This window comes from Ascaphus truei, chromosome 15, assembly GCF_040206685.1.
Source record: "Ascaphus truei isolate aAscTru1 chromosome 15, aAscTru1.hap1, whole genome shotgun sequence".
In the NCBI taxonomy this organism is placed as follows: Eukaryota; Metazoa; Chordata; class Amphibia; order Anura; family Ascaphidae; genus Ascaphus; species Ascaphus truei.
Window position 1 is genome coordinate 31,882,172 of NC_134497.1, and position 8,709 is coordinate 31,890,880.

At 42.1% G+C, this 8,709-nt stretch overlaps 1 protein-coding gene across 8 annotated transcripts in view; it reads right to left on the reverse strand.

Moving 5' to 3' along the window:
* Positions 1-8,709, reverse strand: part of LOC142466770 (uncharacterized) — a 616,011-nt gene that overhangs the window by 206,576 nt on the left and 400,726 nt on the right. For 5 of the 8 annotated variants that reach the window (XM_075572161.1, XM_075572156.1, XM_075572160.1 and 2 more), the window contains one exon: positions 3,589-3,686. The exons of 2 other annotated variants lie outside the window; for them this stretch is intronic. The gene's annotated coding sequence lies outside the window, so the exon portion shown is untranslated. Of the gene's footprint in view, positions 1-3,588; positions 3,687-8,167; positions 8,372-8,709 lie in introns of all 8 variants that reach the window. One more of the 8 variants, XM_075572159.1, reaches the window with a different exon arrangement.

The window sequence follows — 8,709 nt, forward strand, 5'->3', positions numbered from 1 at the left end:
CTAGATACATATACACATAATAATTTGTAAAAAAAACACATATACTAAAATGTAACACAAATAAAACACAAAATAATAAGTAGTGAGATACCAGTCCCTTTTCAGTTTGCACTGGATAAAGTCCAAAAGAGATCCGGGCTCCGGCTGCTTTCAATAGGGAGAACCAGCTCCAAATCCTATAGAAAAAAGAAAAGAGAAAGCGCACGGCCCATAGTGTGATTCTATTTTCACTTTAATTAATAAAATCAGAAGGAAACAGGCTCACTCACAAGGGTATTATAAAATCAGGCATGTAGTGATACCATATCACAAAGTACTGCGGACATCCCGTTAGATCCCCTGAATCTTCAATGGTGTGGATATCAGTTTGTCCTTCTCCTCCTCCAACTGTGCCAGCAGAAAGGCTTCCTCTAACACCCTGACTGCAAGCAGGGGAACCAAGGCAGCACAACCTCTGTGCATCGGCAAACAGGAACAGCGGAGGATCCGACCAACCGGCTTCCAGTCCACCAGTAATGACGTCACTGGCGTCGTCGTCCTTATGCGTTTCATCTCCTCGTGAGACTTTGTCAAAGGCTTGTAATGGATGCTTCATTGACCAATGGTTAAATAGCAGCAAGTCCAACCCCAAACAAAATTAACTACGTGTCTGAAGTGGACTGATTGCTCTGCTGCTTACTGCAATGCTTCATTCATTCATTCATTCATTCATTAATGGTGCAAATACATTATGCAATACCTATAAAATTCATGAATACTGTAGTCCCCTACTCGTGTTAATTATCAGGTGGAGGAACTACTCATTGTAATGCAGTCTGAATCCACATAGGTCACAGTGTAGTGTCCGTGCAGATGTTACTGAGGTAGCATAGTAATCAAAAGTGGATATGTTCCACATGCGGTTGGGATGCTTAGATATAGGCACTCTACAGTAGGTGATTCAGGTTGCACAAATGTAGCTACAGACACGGGGAACACCCAGATATCCAACCCTATAACCTAAGGAACGATAATGAATCGTGGCAACAGACCAATGCTATGCCTAGGTGAGTCATATGGAGTGCTTCGTGCCGTTCGCGTTATAGTAACATGCAGTGTGCGTGCTGCCTGTATGAGCAACTTGGACTAAGATCAGGATCCAATTAGGTCCTAATTGGTTCCACCATACTCCTGCATCGATGCTGATCGTAATTGGTATATCAGTGCGGTGTGGGAGAGAAGAAAGCTCCAGCACCGGACGATATACAGCAAATCCTCGGGCTCCCTAGTGAAAGTGGCGAAATCAGAAGTGACGTCAGAAGCCAAGGGAACCGGAGGGGAGAGAGACAAACGGAATTTCTCTCAAGGTCTGCAGGACTGTAATCGGGATGGCATCCGGATTATCTGAGATACACAGCGGTGACCGGAGCACAGTGTCTTCCTCCTGTTTAATGCTCATCTTTCATGTACAGAGCGTGAGTACCTGAAGTACATGACTTTTTTTTTATATTAAACTGTTTATGACTGAATTGCAGTATGTCTCTTTTTTCTCTCTTTAGCTGAGGGATTATCTACACTCACCTTTCATCTTGACAAGAATAAAAAGTGATTGCCACAGTTAGGAGAAGGCATGTTATCTACTTTTACATTGTAAGTGGGCTGACATACTGAGCCAAGATTGAAGCCATACATCTCTTCTTATTCCAAGCACAGTGTACACTATATATTCTCTTTTCGGGTATCCCTGCTCCTTCTTGGCTTTGTGGAGAGTTGTATGTATGTAAGAGAGGACTTTTGGAAAAAAGTCCTCACCAGAGTTTTTTGAGCAAAATGTACCCTCATTTTTACTAAGTTCACAGTTAAATCACTTTGGTTCATATAAACTTGTATGTTGTGTGAAAGCGCCATCTAATTGCACTCTGTGTGGCAAAACAGGCATGAAAAGGTTTCATGTTATTTTGATCATAGGTTTCTGTAATAATAGACATTACAGAAGCCTGTGATAGAAATATTAACCCAATGAGGTATGTAACACCTTAACGATCTCATTAATTCCCATATCGCACCCAGTAAATTATTACCACAATCTTGATATATACCACCTTAAAATTGCGGTAATAACACCAGTTAGTTTATTATTTACCAGGATATTAACCCCACTTTAATAGAATTTGATGTATTTGAGCCGTAGTGTTTTGTTTATGCCTGCGGGTCAAACCAAGAACTAACCATGCTTTACTAGCCACTAAGTTGGCAAAGGGAGGTAGTTAGTGTAGTGTTTATATTACCCCGTGTGGTCAGCTAGTGATGGAAACTGATGACTTGTTGACCCGTGGACTACTATGGGGTTAATATGTATTGTAATGTATTTTAACAACTATTTTATCATCTATTCTATGTTGGTTTAGCTCATCTTGCCTATGTAAATAATGGGCAGTATATTGGCCATTATATACATAGGAAAGACAGGGCTAACGCCAGCCTGGAGTAGGTGATAAAATATTTGCAGTATTTTCGCCATTTATCCCGTTCCGATAAATATCAGAACTTGATGTATGGCAGTTTTTACTTGAAAATGTGATATTATGCCCGTTTTGTATCGGATCTGATGCTTTTAACGGGTCTGATAAAAAGTGCTTTATTTTTGGTGCTGCAACACTGATTCATTGCACGATAATAAGGCACTTTTTTAATGGCGATAATACAGCATTTTTGGTTACCGCAGCTTGATGTATCTGGCCCTTTAACTCAAGTCAGGATTAGTGATATTAAGTTCTAGTTGACCCGTAATGGTGTATGCAGATTTATCACTATTTGCAATTTAACATCAGTAATAAGACAATAGAGATGTAAAAGCCACGTAACGCACATATTCCTGATTACCTTGTGCTGGCAGGTTACTTTTCCCCAGTGCACCTCACTTGATACCAAGCTCTTTCCCATATTCATCACAATACCAGACCAGGAGCTCTGTGTGTGGGGGGAGGTCTGTGCAGGTTCTGTAGTAGATTTTCCTGTGGTACTGCAACGCCACAAGGTTCTGTTCTTCCTTGTTTCTCACAATTTACAAACCTAAAATTGGGACAGTTAGTGAGATCTCAAAGTAATGTCTATTTTATAAAAGATATGTTGTTAATAATGTGACTTGTCTTTTCTTTCTTCTCTACAGTTTTTGAGATGAACAGAAGTTAATGGAGAGCAACGTATATACAGTGGCTCACTTGTATGTAAACACAGTTTGAAAGGAATGGGAACTACAGGCCACACCAGTGACTACTTTCTTATTATTTAAAAAAAAAAAAAACCACTGTTGTAATTAAAAAGACCCCGACAAGATGACACAAGTGACACAAAGGTGAGTTTTCTTCCGGGGGAACTAAACAGAAAGTGGGGTTGATGTAACAAGGTGATGTAGCAGGAATGTGTTCCATTAGCAACCTGAGCGTATAACAGGCCCTGGGCTGATTTGGAAACTAGACTATAGAAAAAGCCTTGAGCCACAGTCTAATGAGGTAACAATGTCGGTTTGGGCTTGAAACTCCCCCTCCCTCCCCCCGTCATGGCCACACACCCCACGCATCCCAACGCTCCACAGATCACGGATTTTACCTGTGCACTCGCCGCCAGGCAGTCAGACGCACGTGCAGCAGTGACCACTGGGGCCGTAGCCTAAGGCAACATTCGGGCAGCAATGGTGCTGAACAAGGCTGTGAGGAGAAGACAGGAGTGAGGGGAGAAGTCCAAAGAGCTGCTGTGATAACATGCTCATTGCTATTTACTTGAGTGGCTGTTACAGTGCAATTGAGGCTATTGCACTTTAGTGAATCTAGTGTTTGGTAAACAGAGGAGACAAAGTGGATATGGAAAAATAACCTCCTGCAGATCAGTACTTGGGAGGCTAATAAAAGGAGTGGGAGGAAGGGGGATACAGAACACAAACAGCAATAGAAACACAGTAAGGCCTAAGACATAGTAAAATCAGCGTCGCTGAGGCGGGCTGAGCCGCGCTGAACAGATGCACAAAGCCCCTGCATCTGTAATCAGCACGGCTATAGTTTCTCCCTCCGCAGGCTTGCTGATGCGTGCGGAGGCTGAGGAAATATGAAGAGACAGGCAGGTTTGAAATGTTGCCGCTTGGGGGAGTGGAGGAGCGGTCACGTGACCGCTCCCATCCAATGGGGCTGCAGCTGGCATTTTTACTACTGTGTCGGAGCCACCAGACAGAGTAGAGGCAGCACAGAGGTGTGTGTATATATGTGTATATGTGTGTGTGTATATATGTGTGTGTGGTGTGTGTGTATATGTGTGATGTGTGTGTATATGTGTGATGTGTGTGTATATGTGTGATGTGTGTGTATATGTGTGATGTGTGTATGTGTGTGATGCGTGTGTGATGTGTGTGTGAATATATTTATCAAAGTTGCACAATGTTAATAAATAATTTATTCTCACGTCTTTTTTTTTTAATTTTTAAAATATTATATAATATATACACACAGACCACTTCAAAGTGACACACACAGTTACCCAATGACACACACACACACTGACAGCTACCAAGTGACACACACAGTGATACCCGCCTCCCAAGCGCGCTTGCTGTCTCCTCTGCCAGGACAGCAAAAAGCTCCTGGTGGAGCGAGCGGCAGCAAGCAGCAGCACCAAATTCTTTACTATGTCCCAGGCCTTAGAGAAACCATGTGAGACGGGTAACTCTTCTCTTGAGGAGGTATTGGGGAAATAATTTGACACGCTGTTTGGGGGATAAATAAAATGAATATTTCTGTTTCTTCAGTAGTTTCGGGAGGTTTTGCAAGGATTTGGAAAGACAATAAGTGATGGTAATGGTCACAGAGTAATAGTCTGGAGAATATAGATTTGGCATTAGATGCCCAGTATACTACGTAAAGTAGTGTAGGTGACAGCAACCAAAGTTATCCATAATGTCAACAGCTGCCTCTGGTTAAATAAGGCTTTGAAAAGTGTGGCCCTGCGTTCCTAAGACGGGGAAAGACTTGTGTGGGGTGAGAGGAAAAGGAGTGCTTAGGATAGCTACCAAGGGGAAAAGGCTGATTGTACAATCTCTTAGGCCTGGGACATAGTAAGCGCTTAGGTGCTGCTGCTCGCTCTTGCTTGCTGCCGCTCGCTCTACCAGGAGCTTTTTGCAGTCCTGGCAGAGGAGACAGCAAGCGCGCTTGGGAGGCGGGTATCACTGTGTGTGTGTGTCACTTGGTAGCTGTCAGTGTGTGTGTGATTTGGTAACTGTGTGTCACTTTGAAGTGGTCTGTGTGTTTGTGTGTCACTGGGGAACGTGTGTGTGTGTGTGTGTGTGTGTGTGTGTGTGTGTGTGTGTGTGTGTGTGTGTGTGTGTGTGTGTGTGATATAAAATTTTAAAAATTAAAAAAAAAAGACGTGAGAATAAATTATTTATTAACATTGTGCAACTTTGATAAATATATACATACACATACACCACACACACATATATATATATATATATATATATACACACACACACACACACACACACACACACACACACACAACACACACACGCACAATCAAAAAATAAATAGATGATACCGTTCTGTGGCTAACGAAATGCTTTTATTTGTGCGAGCTTTCGAGATACACTGATCTCTTCTTCCGGCGATGTTACAATGAATGAAGCAAGCAAAAGATATATTAAAAAACAGTTTCTCTTGGAATGTTATCTGTGCTAGTCCTTCCCTCGGTGTGGATGTGTTTTATGGCTAGAGGTGTCAAAAGGTTCCTGAAAGCAAGTGATGAAAGAGTGTGTGTGTGTATCTGTGTGAATAAAAATGAATGGAGAGCCCAAAGTATATACAGTGCTTTACAAAAGGTGTGTGTGGAGTGGGAGTGGATATAAATGGTGTGGGTAGGTGTGGAAATGTGAGAGATTGTAGCACAACTAAAAGTGTGTGTGGATACTATGTGGTCCCTATTGGTGTATAGGGATGGAAAAACAAGGAGTATTAGTATGTGTTTGAGACAGCTGTGTGTGCATACATATAGCACAGTATGTACAGACATGGCCTTTAGCGCTCATGGGAAGAGAGTTCACTAGTGTCAGTAATGACTCATAAAATTTCGATCTCTGTTTAGGCCACTGCTAAGAGCCCCGAACAGTTGCATAAATTTGTATTCATGCAACCGTCTCTCTTTCGGTGTTTTAAGATTACCTTTGAGTATGGCAACCCTCAGATCGTTCATCTTATGGCCAGAGTCAGAAAAATGTTCGCCAACAGGAATGTCTCTTGTTCCGCGTGTGATGCTGTGGCGATGCAGGTTCATTCTCTTGTTTAGCCCCTGCCCTGTCTCACCTATGTAATAGCAGCCCCCTGGGCATTTCATGCACATGATGAGGTACACGACATTGCTGGAGGAACAGGTGAACCTTCCTCTGATTTTGTATTCCCGATTCCTGTGTGGTATTTGTATTGTGTCCGCTGTGTAGAGCATTGCATGGTTTCATCCCGCATTCAGTTGTACTGCTGAATACTTTACTCCTCACCATAATATTCTTGAGATTATGGGGTTGTCTGTATGATAATAAGGGTGCTTCAGGGAAGACCTGTTGCAGTCTTGTATCTTCCTGGAGGATGGGTTGTAGTTTCCTGGCGATCTTGCGTAGGGCTCCTAGGTGTGGGTTATATGTGACCACCAAAGGTGCCCTGTCGCTTGTCTCCTTCTGTTTGAATTCAAGGAGATCACTTCTTGGTATTCTGGTGGCTTTGTGAATTTGCTGGTCTACAATTCTGTGGTTATATCCACGGTTTATAAAGTCTGATCTCAAGGCTTTAATCCAATGGTCTCTGTCTGCTGTGTCGGAGCATATCCGGTTGCATCGTATGGCTTGACTGTAGATGGTTGCATGTTTGGTGTGTGTCGGGTGGAAGCTGTTGTCCCTCAAATAGCTGGCTCTGTCTGTAGGTTTGCGGTATACAGAAGTCTGTAGTTGGTTGTTCTTTATAGTAATGGTGGTGTCTAGGAAATGTACTTCATCCGGGGAATGGGTGAGTTTGAGGTTGATGGTCGGGTGGAACGTATTGAAGTTGTCATAGAACTGTAGGAGGTCCTGTTCGCCAGAGGTCAAAATCAGGAGGATGTCATCGATGTAGCGAAGGTATGTAAGGGGTTTCAAGTGACAGGTGAAAAGAAATCTCTGTTTAAACCACTGCTAAGTGTCCCGAACAGTTGCATAAATTTATATTCATGCAACCGTCTCTCTTTCGGTGTTTTAAGATTACCTTTGAGTATGGCAACCCTCAGATCGTTCATCTTATGAACGATCTGAGGGTTGCCATACTCAAAGGTAATCTTAAAACACCGAAAGAGAGACGGTTGCATGAATACAAATTTATGCAACTGTTCGGGGCTCTTAGCAGTGGCCTAAACAGAGATCGAAATTTTATGAGTCATTACTGACACTAGTGAACTCTCTTCCCATGAGCGCTAAAGGCCATGTCTGTACATACTGTGCTATATGTATGCACACACAGCTGTCTCAAACACATACTAATACTCCTTGTTTTTCCATCCCTATACACCAATAGGGACCACATAGTATCCACACACACTTTTAGTTGTGCTACAATCTCTCACATTTCCACACCTACCCACACCATTTATATCCACTCCCACTCCACACACACCTTTTGTAAAGCACTGTATATACTGTGGGCTCTCCATTAATTTTTATTCACACAGATACACACACACACACTTTCATCACTTGCTTTCAGGAACCTTTTGACACCTCTAGCCATAAAACACATCCACACCGGGGGAAGGACTACCACAGATAACATTCCAAGAAAACTGTTTTTTAGTATATCATTTGCTTGCTTCATTCATTGTAACATCGCCGGAAGAAGAGATCAGTGTATCTCGAAAGCTCGCACAAATAAAAGCATTTCGTTAGCCACAGAACGGTATCATCTATTTATTTTTTGATTATTGAAGATCGGCTAACACGGTACTGATACCTCTACATATATATATATATATATATATATATATATATATATATATATATATATATATATATATATATATATATATATATATATATATACACATACATACATACATACATACATCACACACACACATATATATATATATATATATATATATATAGTCAGGTATGGAGATTAGCACTCACGGTTTTGTTGCAGGAGGCAGATGCTTGTCCCATAGAGAGTATGTAGACATATGGAGACCAGGGGATCCTGATAGCCAAAAAGAGACAGCATACTGCAGGTATGGTATCAAAAAAGTGTATTCAGTAACACAAGGCCGCCAACGTTTCGGTCCTCCCAACGGGACCTTCCTCAGGGCAGTGCAACTACAACTTGGCGACATCAGACTGGAAAATAAGGATTACATTCTGGTCACCCTTGACGTGAGTAGCCTTTATACCAATATCCCCCACCAAGAGGGGCTGGAAGCGGTCAGATCAAAGTTCGGGACCTTTGCAGCACATGCAGGTCCACCGGTGGTATTCCTTATGCTACTCATGGAAATCATTCTTAACAAAAACTATTTCCGGTTCGAAAGAAGCGTCTATTTGCAATTAAGTGGGACCGCGATGGGATCCAATATGGCCCCAGCATATGCAAACCTTTTCATGGATGTATATGAACACACACACATCCTACATGATGCCCCACACGCGGTATGCATCAAAAAATATCTAAGATATAT